This window comes from Cibotium barometz, chromosome 36, assembly GCF_041138505.1.
Source record: "Cibotium barometz isolate CiBa-2024 chromosome 36, ASM4113850v1, whole genome shotgun sequence".
NCBI lineage: Eukaryota > Viridiplantae > Streptophyta > Polypodiopsida > Cyatheales > Cibotiaceae > Cibotium > Cibotium barometz.
The window spans coordinates 25,117,275-25,131,488 of record NC_141081.1 but is presented as its reverse complement, the minus strand read 5'-3'; the positions used below and the strand labels follow the sequence as shown (position 1 = coordinate 25,131,488).

The window sequence follows — 14,214 nt, the reverse complement described above, 5'->3', positions numbered from 1 at the left end:
TTCCCAGCCAGTCATAAGCTTCATTCTCTTGCATGCTTGGGTTCCCTAGTTGCAAGGAATCCCCCTAAATCTAGCTTGTTGAGCCCATACTTCTTCCAAGGCTTATGCTCACTAATTTAGGACTTTCAAGCTTGATAAAATCTGAAAATCCAGTAGCTTGCAGCCATGGCCACCTTTCTCTAGATTGTGGCTTAAGCCTCTCATTGCAATTTTACCCACTAAGCTTGTTTTAAGTTATAAACCTCCCCGTCAAGTGAAGAGTACTCCCATTTCTTGAGTAGAAGAGGGAGTGACTTTCCTCATCACATAACTCTCAAGTCCAGTGGTGGAGAACTAGGGACGACATGGGTAAGCTCGAAAGAAAAGACCGTTTCGGGAGTTCCGAGTGAAGACCGCTTTGTATAACTATGACTATGAGTTCTGCTCCTTTGGCTAGTATTGTTGGCATGTTCCTATGTTCTTGGGAGCTAGAGAAGTATCTTTTCGGTGGATGCTGATGTCGGAGTGCATTATGGAGACACTTGCCATATATGCATTTGGAGGTGATGGTTCGATTGGAGAACATCTTACATCAACCATGATTCTTGGGAGATCACAATTATGCATTGATCATGAGGTCGGATCTTCGAGATTTTCTTTCGATCCTCAAGGACTATCATATAGCCCTAACATCGATGGTGAAAATCCTGCATAAGTTCACCCCCCTTGTCTTTCTTCCCCTCAACTCAAGTTGATCGCATATATACTTTAAAGATTCATGGTCAATCAAGAGAACAAATCCGGAGCCATATAAATAATGCCTCCAAACCTTTAAAGCATGTATGATAGCATAAAGCTCTTTCTCCCGAGTAAGATATTTTAGTTGTGCTTCTGTGAGCTTCTTGCTCTCAAAAGCCATAGGTTGGCCCTCCTAGAACAAAGCTGCTCGTACCGCATAATCACTAGCATCAACCTCTACAATAAAAGGCTTGTCAGGATCTGGTAAGGCTAAACACGGAGAATCTTTCACCCTTCGCTTAAGATCTCGAGAAAGCCTCATCGAGCTTTGGTGTCCACTGAATGGGGCTATTGGACTTGCATCAAGTCCTCGGAGAAGATTCATCAAAGGCAAGGTTATTTTCAAATAGTATCATACTAACTTTTGAAGAAAGACAATAAATCTCAAAAAAGAACGAAGTTGTCTAATCGTGCGAGGAACCAGCCATTCCAATACCTTTTGTATCCGTTCATTCTCAATGCTCATACCTTACTGGGAAATTCTATGCACGAGGTATACGAGTTCTTTTTGAAACAACTCACACTTAGTGATTTTTGCATACAGCTTCTCACGTCTAAGATGAGTTGGAGGTGCGTCTTATGCTCCTCAAGAGAACAGCTGAAAACCAAAATATCATCCAAGAACACGGCAACAAATTTACCTAAATAGTCTCCAAAGAGATCATTCATCATTTGTTGAAACATAGCCGAAGCATTCGTGAGCCCAAAAGGCAAAACGAGAAACTCGTAATGTCCGTACAGTATACGAAAGCTTGTCTTAAAGACATCTTCCTTCGCAATCCGTATCTGGTGGTAGCCAGTACATAAGTCAATCTTCGTAAAATAGAGAGCGCCTTGCAATCTATCAATCAAGTCATCCGCTCGCGAAAGGGAATATCTATTCTTAATAGTAACTTTATTCAACTTTTTTATAGTTAACGCTCGTTCGCCAACTCCCATTCCTCTTGTGCTTCAAAAGCACGGATGCCCCCAAAGGAGATTTGCTTTTGCGAATCTGGCCCATTCGGAGATATTCCGACAATTGTCAGGCAACTTCACCCTCTTCCACCTGACTCAGCATGTACGGAGCGATGCTCATAGATTGAGCGTCTTGAACGAGATCAATCTTATGATCTACCGTCCTTTCGGGAGGCAAACCATGTGGTAATTTAGCAGGAAAAACATCAGAGTAATAACTCTTGATGCTCTCAATGACACGTGTCTCCCATGGATCCAACTCCACGCTATGCAAAGAAAAATCCAAGTCACAAGAAGCGAGAACCGACACATTGGTACACTTCATACTCAAAAGAAGACATCATATTATATAGTTCGGCTCAATTTACAAGACTCTTGGGTTTATCCACAAAATCACCCATGATACAAAAATGGACACCATCATGAGAAAAGGAGATGGTATGACCCTTCCAATCCACATGGACATCCTGGTTCTTAGAGCAAAACCACTCCTTACCTAATATAAAGTCTACTCTATCTCCATGCTATGCAAAGAAAAATCCAAGTCACAAGAAACGGGAACCGACACATTGATACACTTTATACTCAAAAGAAGACATCATATTATTTAGTTCGGCTCAATTTACAAGACTCTTGGGTTTATCCACAAAATCACCCATGATACAAAAATGGACACTATCATGAGAAAAGGAGATGGTATGACCCTTCCAATCCACATGGACATCCTGGTTCTTAGAGCAGAACCACTCCTTACCTAATATCAAGTCTACTCTATCTAGATGCATAAGCAAAAAATCTAGACACTCGGAATATCCTTGTATCGTGATATGACCCTTCCAATCCACATGGACATCCTGGTTCTTAGAGCACAAACACTCCTTACCTAATATCAAGTCTACTCTATCTAGATGCATAAGCAAAAAATCTAGACACTCGGAATATCCTTGTATCGTTATAGGTAACTGAAACACACACTTATCACACACTTGTGCATGTCCCGCCACCAAATTCAGACTTGGATCACTTGGTTGAGTTTTTATCCCCAACTTCTACACCAATTTAGCATTAACGAAGTTGTGAGTACTCCCAGGGTTAAATAACACAAGCATGGTCTTCCCCAATACGGATCCATATATACGTATGAGATCATTGGGACCGAAGATTGTGGAATTAAAGTTACAATTCATGCAAGAACTATAATCAAGCAAATAAGTATCCACAGAAAGAACTTTGAAAGTTTCGGGATTACCTTTGGCCTTTGTCACGTTCCCTCCCTTGGTACCACTTTTTACCTTGGGCAAAACTTAGCTGTGTGGCCCTTTTGGTTGCAAGAGAAGCATCGGCCTTCTTTAATGTTGCGAATCCGCTTCGCTGAAAATTGAGATGTAGTAGTCTCACGTGGTTATTGTTGTTGAAACAGCTTTTGAGATGTAAACTTTCGTTTACCCTTAAATCTCTCCTCGGTAGTGGTATTAGTCTTCGAAACCATCTTAAAGTGCCGGCCATGGTATCGTCAAAGATCTTTGCGGAGTGAATAGCATCCTCCAGGGTCTTGCTATGACTCTTTCTAACTTCATATTGGTAATTTGTAGGTAGACTGTGAACAAAAAAGCCACACATGATGTCTAGGTCCATGTGTGAAGCTCGTTGGGCTAAGTCCCTAAACTACTGCACATAGTTATCAAAAGAGGTATTCCGCATGTCCAATGTCATGAGTTTGTTCGACACATCAAACTCGTCTTCGGGTTGAACGAATTCAGCCCAAAAAATTTGCTCAAAATCAATCCATGTGTTGGGCTTTTGGCGAAGATCTCTCCACCTAGTCAAGGCTTTTTCCTTGAGGAAACCTTGCACCATTTGAATTCTTCGGTTATTCGAGAATGGATGGAATGCAAAGTGAGTGTTCAACCTATTTACCAAGCATCGATGAATTCTTGGGTCTTCTCCTTTTTCTCGCCCCCAAACATTTCGGGTGCGAAAGAAGGAGCCCCGGTTCCAAGGGTCTGTTGAGGGTTCAAAAGGGCACGTTGCAAAAGTGTGATTTAATCTCTCAAAGCATGTACCTCTTTTCGAAGTTCCTATTTGTGAACGCAAGAAAGTAGGACAACGGTCACGAACTCGGCACGATGGTATAGGCGGTGGTGGTTGATCCAAAGCGCCTCCTCCTCACGCTCAAGCTTCCAAGCTTCAAGTTGATGTGGAAGAGTGAGAGAGGGAGGGTTTCTTTTATAGGGGTAAGTTTAAAAAAAACACAAAAGTGCACAAGAGTACTTTTGTCAAGAGTTTTTTTTTTGTTCTAAGTATGCATGTTTTTTCAAAAAAACGTTAAACAACCCTGCTTTTTTTTTACTATATATACCTAGATGAATCCAGGAACATGCCCAAATTCACCTTATAGGAAAGTGCAAGTTATAAACTCATGGTAGTCATCCACAAGACTATATAACCATCAACTCCATCATGCATAATATGGACTAGATACTATGACATCCCCACTAACGTCATCAGTGCCCAATAGTGGGTGTAGAACTTGGTATCAATATATGCTCCCACACACACACACAAGAGCATACATTCATAGGAAGATCTGTGTACTGAGTTTCTGTCATAGCTCCGGAGATGCAGGGCAGACTCAGCCATAATGAAGCCTAGCACTAAGGGATTATAACAAATAGAAAGAATTATTACAACAACAAAAAAACGTCTGACTGCTGCGTGCTTTTTTTTACCTACAGTTCTGTGTTTCCAGACCTCCACATATACATTAGATTTTTTTTTGCCCTGCAGCTTCGTGCACCCAGCGCAGGGTGCACACATGTACCCAACACAGGTTGCGCAAGCTACAAGTACTGTCAGAGTTGGTGCAGCGGAATACACACACATGTAGAGAGAAGTTGACGCAGAGAGAGAGAGAGAGAGAGAGAGAGAGAGAGAGAGGTTGGCGAACAGCTTTGATATGTATTAGCAATGAATAGGTTGAATTTTACAATGGTTGGGCATGGGTATATATACCCTCTAAATGGAAATGGCCGACTCACTTAGATACAACTGAATCCACATGAGATACTATATTTTAACACCCTCTCTGTAGCTCATAGTGGACATAGATGAAGAAACCAAGTTGATGTAGATGCAACCATGGACACCTCAGTACCGGCCGGATACCGAATACACCTCGAAAAATGCACCAAACAACCTGTCTCCTCAAGGAATGCCATCTTGAGCTTCAGCTGCCACATAGAATAATGAATTGCAGACAACTCCACATCCATGATCCCCCATTCGTTGAACTGCGAACACATCACGTTCAAAAAATCCTCTGAACCTTGAACTGTCGACACATGACGCCCAAAATTCTCTGACAATGAACTAGGAACTCATCCCATCCATAGTCTGCTACCAATGAACTACGAACACATCACGTCCATAGATTTGTCAAGCTGTTCCATGCCAGATGCATGTGCCTTGAACTCCGACACACGGGTCCAAATCACCAAAAAACGGGAGCACAAACTGCCCCTCTCTGCCACTCACATGCCTCTCTCTGGCTGAAGCACGTGGTAGCATCCATCCACCAAGCTAGAATGCTGGAGCATGTGCCAGTGTAGTCCTCGCCACACCGGCAGACGCCGTAGCATCCCTCTTAGAATCACTGTCACTGTCATCCTCGTCAGCTTTGCCTTTGCCTTTGTCATTCGTCGAGCCTTGAGCTTTAGCTTTGGATTTGCAATCCCGAGCCAAATGCCCTCGCTTTCCGCACTTATAACAACGGCTCCTAGACTTCTTATTGGATTCCGATGCAGCATGTGCCGATTCTACATCCTTCGGAACCCGAATCTTGCCTTGGGAAATGAGCACTGCTTCCTCCTCAATGAGAAAAGAGCTGAGATCATCAAATTCCAGCTTTTCCTTCGTGACTTGTAAGCGTAATGCCCTCGAGACCATCTCGTACTCCTCAGGCAACTTCGTAAGAACCAAGGCAGCTAACTGGGTACTAGTTAACGCACTATTCATAGCCGATAACTGATCATGGATAACCTTTGCCTTCATTAGAAGTGACTGCATAGAGGTCCCGGTTTCAAACTTGATGGAAAACAACTGGCCGAGAAGGGTTACTGCTCGCATTGTTGAGTCTCGATCAAACATTCCTGCAAGCTTTGACCACATTTCCTTGGCAGTCTTTAAAGTCTGAATGGCAGGGGAAATTTCCTTGGTGAGAGATTCTGCAATCGCCGACATCGCCTTCGCATTGTGAGCTTCCCAATCCACAAGAGATTTGAGAAACTCCTCCTCCTGAAGACGTGTGAACCGATTGCTATCCCTTCGGGGACGTTCCTCCGAGCCATCAACAATGTCCCATAAGCCTTTTCTGCTAAACCATAGCCTCATGATCAAATTCCAATGTGCATAGTTGTCGCCATTCAGTTTGTCGTCCTTGCTTGAACACGGGAGACCCATCTCATAAACTCCGTCCAAGATCTTCTCAGTCGATCCAAACCTCCTCTCCGTAGCCGACGCCCTCTTGTAACAGTCAACACAGTTGAAATCTCGTCCCGAGTCCTCGAGCACTTTGACCTGCAAGTCTTGGCCGCGTCCTGGATTCCACTCCCGAGGCTCCACCCTTGCGTCACCGGTGCCCTCCTGGCCTGCTATGATGCTGTCCAAAGCAAAAACAGCCTCCAAAGTGCTCTAAAAAAAAAAAAAAAACTGGCCGACCAGCAACAGGGCAGGAAAACGCAAGCCCACAGCCAACCAGGAGAAAACGCAGCACTGAAGCTCTTGCTCGCTGCAGCCGCTTGTGGTGTGCAACCTTGCGCCACCAAGCGCTACTGGAACAAAAAACGCAAGATGCCACCCCAGTCCCTCCTCACCTTGTCTGCAGCAACGCCGAAGTACAACACAGCCCCTCACCTGATAGCGAAGCCGAAGTACAACACAGCCCCTCGCCTGATAGCGAAGCCGAAGTCCAGCAGCACTACACCACCTTTCACGATCGCCGCCAATACAGCACGCAAGCCAAAAAAAACGCAGCTGTTGTTCTCAACTGCTCCTACCTGCGCTTGAGGATCATTGAGCCAGAAGCTCTAATACCATGTCAGAGTTGGTGCAGCGGAATACACACACATGTAGAGAGAAGTTGACGCAGAGAGAGAGAGAGAGAGAGAGAGAGAGAGAGAGAGAGAGAGAGAGAGAGAGAGGTTGGCGAACAGCTTTGATATGTATTAGCAATGAATAGGTTGAATTTTACAATGGTTGGGCATGGGTATATATACCCTCTAAATGGAAATGGCCGACTCACTTAGATACGACTGAATCCACATGAGATACTATATTTTAACAAGTACATGCCTGGACTCGCATCATTTGGCCACAAATTCTATCATGATGACAACTACGTCATCTTGAATGTCATCAAACAATCCATGAACACCTATTCTCCTGCTGTCCACGGCTCATGGCCATGCTGCAGGCCATGGCCGCCCTGCAACCACGGATGGCCACCTTGCAAGCCCTAGCCACTTTGCTGCCAGGACTGGGCTACATGGCCAGGCGTCATGTGGCAATCTCCACAAAACATGACATGAGAGCCCCAAGCGATGAAGGGTAGGGCATCTCCCAGGATCTCGGTGTTTATGTACCCAAACCCCCCCCCCCCCCCGCACACGTCTCCGAAGTTTTAAAAAAAATAGACTTTCCAGGACTACATGCATACTTTTTCCTCTTCCCCCTTTCAGGATCAACCCCCTACACACATGCTTCATGACAACCCTTCTCTACCTAGAGAAAAAAAAACCTTGCAAAAGCATAACCATAAGGAATACCTTGAGAGCTTGAAAACCATAGGAAAGCGGCTCGAAAAACTCACAGAAATCACGCTCCACGCATCACCTTGTTACACGCGTTGCTTTAGGGTTGCTCAGATACCAACTATCAGAGGTTTGTCGCGACCAAACCCTCCCCTAAGATCCCCTAAGTACAACGAACACAAGATTAACCAAATAGAATCGGCTGGCTCAGGCTCACCACCCAACCATAGATCTAGAATCGCTAGATCACCCCCGAGCATAAGGGTCAAGGCTCCATCCAAGACAGATCATACCAAGAGGCCTTGGCGTCTCATACCACTAGGTCCCGTCCCAAAGGGCCGTTGGTAAGACGGATCTACATCGCTATGGCTGGGCAGGAGTGGGTCACACTCTCATGGTCAAGTACTGACCAAGTGTGTTGCACCAAGGCACAATACAATAACTCCCACACCCCCTTCTCTTATATATAGCTTTAATAAAGCTATATTTAGAGAAACTACTTATAATTAACGTATAAGCTTTTATAACCCTGACCCTTATAATCAGCCTGCATTACCTAACTCTCGGGTCCCCCTAGACCCTAGTTAGGTCCCCTAATCCTAAGGTTAGATCTAGGTACATAACAACAATCTGTCCTGCCACATGTAGCTGATGTGGAGCCCTTCTAGAGACTCAACATCATTACCATTAGGATTGCCCAAAGGCACAACAAGTCTAGTAAGGATTTTCTGCCATTTCACCATCAAGCCTAGCACTCAACCGACCATCATTTGTGGGGCCATCGCTTGGGCCATTGAGGCTGGCCCAACACTTCACTTCGAGAAGGACGGCTCAGATTTAGCACTTCAGCTCACCCACTTTCAGATCACAGCCACCCCCATCGCATCAGTCTGAATGTCCTCCTGGACCCGAGACGCCTGGGCTGTGTAAAGATAATGATCTATCAACAGCATTTTGTGGCCTGACATATTTGGCAAGCTTGGCACAACACAGTCATCGAGGGTTTTGACACCTTGTCAAGGGAGTCCATGTGCTCCACATGCTCTAGGGACGTGGATGCAACGGTGTCAAGCTAGTTTCCCCACACTTGGAGCCGCATCCCCTTCCTTACTCGAGGAAACTGCCCTAGTTTGGTATTACAAGCCCTCCCTCTTGTATCACATTGTATCATTACCTTATGAGACGAGAGGGTTGTAGTCCACTTTTGAGCACACATCATTTTTCTTCTAGTAGCAGAAGCAGCTTTTCTTTGGGTGGGGTGTGTATGTTTGGAGGGGGCGGGCCGGGGGGGGCGGGGGGAGCTGGGAAACTGGAAGAAAAGAATATCTACAATGAACCTTAGTAGTCTACAAAGTCCTAAAGCTTCACATTTTTATTTACTCACCATATTATGCCCTCGAAAATGTTTGCAACTGTGAAAGCTGACTGAGTAAAGACAACAAACAGAATCATGTGTGTCCAAGCATATTGTCCAAATTGATATTGATAATTCCCTTTTCACAAAGTCAAAATGAACCAAACAAAACCTGCAAGACACAATCAATAAGAATCATTAACAACAAAAGTAGCAATGAGTAAACAAGACAATAAATAGAAAAGGATTTGCAAGCTTAAGTTGATCAACCTTTTGTGGTTAAAGTCAACAGAATCCTACAGCCTTGTGACATTTTTAAAAATAAAAACATTTCTTCATGAACTTGGGAGGCTTCAACACAGAGGAAAAACTCAATAAACCGGTAGACCCCAACATCAAGCTGATGAAGGCAAATGAAAACGATGCAAATGGCGTCTTTCGTGCCAACTACCTATAAGCGTAGAATGACGACTCTTGAACTAGGAGTGATGCTCATCACATACATCTATACCTGCTTCCAAGGAAGCGAGAAACTCAACCCTCACTTGCTTTACAACCTCGTCTTCGGAACCATCCAACCCTTTATCCAAAGCCTGAGCCATAGTTGACGCCAAATCTGCAGCAAATAAGCACTCAAGGTGTCCAGCCCATCCTATCTAGACAGAGAGAATTCTGCCAATTAAGCAGCCTTTGTCTCCATGCAACAGCTTGTGCATCTATAGAGACCTTCATGCTGAGAAGCCAATCAGTGCACTATGAATCCATGACAAGTATCCTAGAACCAATGATAAAAAAGAAATGGCAAAAGATCCAACCCTACACAATGGAGGAAGCGAAGGTTGGACAAGGAAACGATCTGTACCCAAAACAACGAGAGAGAACCCAATTAATGACTTGTCCCAAACCCGACCTTGTGCACTCCTGGAATATAGGGGTTGTACACTATCCACGTAGTCAAAATGCATGGATGCCAGAAAAGCAAAAAAATTGCAAGTTACCTAAGCTCTAATAACAACATAAAAACTGTAGAACATTTGCGCCTATGTGCTAGAATTTTCAAGTACAAGGGTTGTGCCTGATAAAGCTTAAGTGGGGAAAATCTGGGTGCCTCAACGGCCTTTGTATGGCGAGTTCTTCAAACGTGCCATGCAGTCAAGCTCCTAATGGCCTCTGCCTACAGCAAAACAATGTGTCTTGAAGGATGACAGGGGGAACAAATCCAAGAGGAAGGCCTGTACTATATCTAGATGCACGTATGCCATGATAATCCTGTGTACCCTCATAGATAATATGAGGCCTGACCTCCACAAACCATAAGCCAAGAAACTATGCCCCATGTAAGATTAAATGGCTCTCTGCTGATATGGAACATGAGAAATACAATCCTCCACATACTCTCTGGGGCCTCTATACAACATATGTACAACACTAAACACGATGATCTTACAACTTCAGATCTTCTTACAACTCAACAGATTCCAAAACATAAGGCACACAACAAAAATGGCAGCTCTCACCAGCAATGTACAAAAAGTAACAAATGAGCATGTGGTACTTGATGAATCCACTGAAAATCTGAGTTAGAAGCCTGTCAGAGGAAATGGAGCTAACAAGTTGTTTACTGAGAAAGCGTCCATATACGTACACCATTGCTGTAAAAAAGAAATGCCTACAAAAAGATTGTTCTTACTCAGAATGTGTCTTGGAATAAACAAAGCTAGGATTTTCATAAATAAAGGCTAGAGCTTTCATGTAAAAGTAGCTAGAGTTTAAGGGCAGGGTTTCATGACACAAACCAGTTTAGCAGGCGAAAGCCAGGTAGCTGCTTCTCCCTTTGGGAACGGGCTGCCAGGGTGAAAAGCTCTCTGGCCATGAAAATCTGTATGACCACAATCATTCCCCAGATGTAAAGATGCCCCATGTACACGATGAGGATGAAGCCACCGATCATCCATACTGTTGAGAGGGTACGAATTCGAAATTTCCGATACTTTTCACGATCGTCTACAAGGAGATGATTACCGTTTGCTTCGTTCTGAAGATAGAAAATGCACCCAAAAAAAAAAACACATGAACTTTCTGTTCAAACTCTGACATAAAGGGAGACTCGAACTGATTTCTTCAATGCAACAAGAATATCCATGAAATTTCTATGCAAATGATGAAATGCTGCTGCGAAGGGTAGATTTACTCTGCTTCCTTCGGCAGCACGTCTGCGAATGCGATGCCGTATGGACTGTGACAATACGTTGCTTTTGGCGCTCAACATTGAAGGTTTCTTTACTGTGCCTTTGTCTCCTGCAGGACTTCTTTTCTCTGTCTCCAGCTAGGGTTTCTATCCCCTGTATCCTACTCTTCCCTCTCTCCTGATTCTCTCTATGTATTCTTCTAGGGCTTCTTATCAGTGTCTTCTGCGAGCTCGATAGAAGTCGCCTCAACAGGTGACATTGCCGCTTTGACGGTGGGCAGCTGAATAAAGCTAGGCAGGAATGCAGGGAAACCCGACCATCGAGTAGCTTCTCCAAACCCTAATCTGATGCGTATAAGAAACGCAGAGTGCTACTACAAAAGGAGAGAAGAGATCACGTAAGACTTTGGAAAACAGGCCCAAATGAAGTCGTGCTTGGCCCTCAACAACTCTCTTTACCGCAATTTATACATTTGCCTTTTGTAACCTTATTTTTATTTGTAGCCATGTCTTAATCATGTTAAGTTTTTTTTAATTAAACTAGAACGGGTGCTTGTGTGAGGATGATTTGGTGTAGTTCCTTGGCTCTTAGAATGAGAGCCTATGTCCATGAATCTAGAGAGCCTATGTCCATGAATCTAGAGAGCCTACGCCGATGAATCTAGCCTAAGGGTGAAATTTGTCCTATTCCATCATCGCAATGGCACCCCCAAAAAAAAAATCTAGAAGAATCAGTTTACTATCTATCATCATCACATTAGAGAAGACATTCAAGCAAAAGCTAAGTGAGTACATGTCACATGTTTTTTAGTGAGATCATGAGATCAATACGGGTGTGTCTCATGTCCATTAGTGTGATCACAAGCCCACACATATGAATCACCTCAAGCATTGTGTGTGTAAGCGCAACAACTCATATATGTAGTTCTAATATAGATGCATGTTCCCTATGCATGTTAGAACTGCCTCTAGTGAGATTAGTACGTACATATCTCACGTCCATTAGTGTGATCACAAACCCACACTAATGATTTACCTCAAGCATAGTGTGTGAGCACAATAACTCATATGTGTGTAGCTCAATTCCAATCGAGATGCATGTTCCTTATACATGTGTGCGAGCTCAGTAACTCATATGTGTGTAGCACAATTCCAATTGAGGTATGTGTGTAGCTCAATTCCAATTGAAATGCATGTTCTTTATACATTTGTGTGAGCACAGTAATTCATATGTGTGTAGCTCAATTCCAATTGAGATGCATGTTCCTTATACATGTTAGCATTACCTCTCCTAAAATGAGGACATGCATGTCCCATGCCCATTAGTTTATGTAAAAAAAATTGAGATGTTTTTTATTACAACTATATTTAGTGTAATGAAGGGTCTAATTAGTATGATTATAAAGTGATTAACATAAATCAATGATAATTTAGTACATTTATAAAGGGCTTGCTGATTATAAGAATATGGCACAACGAAAAGAAAGTCTAGTAAGAGAAAATGCAATAAGTAGAGAATCGAGAGAATCTTAAAATTCTAATTATACCAAACAAGGAGATAGGTACAATAATGTGATGGCTTTGTCCACTCGTGTGTAGAGCTTAGATGGCAATCTAGACAGACCTTAGATGGAGAATGTACTTAGGGTAGAGGGTGTGGATACTCACAAGCATTGGATGCCTTCGTTTGTGATAACTATGTCCATATATAGTGTTGCAAAGGTGGTGTGGTAGGCACATATACAATGCAGTTGTTATGTTGCATAGACATGGCCACCACCTGTATATCAAGAATGCGACCAACCACCTATTTTCCACTAATAATGAATTAATACCATCATTAGGCTGAGGGCCTGAACCTTAGCTAACACCACTCTGACCATCTCTTAAACCACCATCAATGGTCATAATAACGCCCCCATCAGCATCGAAGCCGAGATTCTCACTAAAGATACATGCACCAATGGCTTCTTGCCATACAATGCACTCGATCACGCTGCATAGACATAACCACTGCCAACATATCAAGAACACGGGCAATCATCCATTATTAGTGGGCAATCATCCATTGCCCACTAATAATGAACTCATACCATCAGGTCGTTGTGAGCTCTCGCCCTTGGACCCTCGCTAACACTTTGACCATCTCTTAACCATCAATGGTCATAATAATGACCCCATCAATGTCTAAGTCAGGATTCTCACTAAAGACACATGCACCAATGGCTTCTCCTCATAATGGGAACCTTACAAATGTGCACTATATATCAATGTGTGATACATACTAAGAGGTGGGCATTGAGTGGTTAGTATAATTATAAAGTGATTAATATAAATCAATGATAATTTAGCATAAATTATAGTAAATTTAAGATAATTATGAATGAAATTATTATTGGTAATTAACTATTGGAGCATTAAATGATTGGTGTTGCTTGGGTAGCATTCATTGGCATGTAAAAACACACCATGTTTCTTTCAAATTAACTACATTTAGTTATGTTAATTTGGCCCTAGTGTTTGCTAATTATGTATTAAATCAAGTTAACCTATCCTTTGGCATAGCCTTGGCAATGCTTTCACATGACCTTGCACATCTTCTTTTCATGTGTTGTAACATGAAAGAATCCAAGATCATTAAAGAAAACTAGTAGATCGCTATTGTCAACTCCACCAAAGGATAGAGCCATTGTTTTGTACATAAAGCATTGCCTTAGTGTCTATTGTGTTCACATAACCTTGCACATCTTCTTTTCATTGCCTTAGTGTCTATTGTGTTCACATAAAGCATTGCCTTAGTGTATATTGTGTAACCTTGCACATCTTCTTTTCATGTGTTGAGTGAGTGTAATATGTTGAAATAGAATCCAGGATCATTAAAGAAAACTAGCTACTGTCAACTTCACCCAAGGATAGAGCCAATGTTTTGTACATAAAGCATTGTCTATTTACTTTATTTTAAAAACCATATCTTTAACCACCCTCCACCCATTGTAAAAAGAAATGATACTCATGGCACATAATGGAGATATCCACCCAATAATGTTCAAGCATTCAAAACATGCCCTAAAATTGAGCATCTTTGCTACCTAAAATGCTTAGAGAGTATAAAAACATATAGATTTTATGCT

At 42.8% G+C, this 14,214-nt stretch overlaps 1 protein-coding gene and 1 pseudogene across 2 annotated transcripts in view; both read right to left on the bottom strand.

The window, feature by feature from the left end:
• Positions 1 to 9,064, bottom strand: part of LOC147617691 (shaggy-related protein kinase epsilon-like) — a 37,998-nt gene extending 28,934 nt beyond the window's left edge. The window contains exon 1 of the mRNA XM_086775937.1: positions 8,926 to 9,064. The gene's annotated coding sequence lies outside the window, so the exon portion shown is untranslated. The remainder of the gene's footprint in view (positions 1 to 8,925) is intronic.
• LOC147617690 (phosphatidate cytidylyltransferase 2-like) lies at positions 8,922 to 11,520 on the bottom strand (annotated as a pseudogene). The gene is made up of 4 exons (XR_015262245.1): positions 11,087 to 11,520; positions 10,692 to 10,930; positions 10,413 to 10,564; positions 8,922 to 9,067 (listed from the first exon to the last, which is right to left on the bottom strand). The product of XR_015262245.1 is annotated as a phosphatidate cytidylyltransferase 2-like (transcript).
• Between the last annotated feature and the right edge of the window lie 2,694 nt (positions 11,521 to 14,214).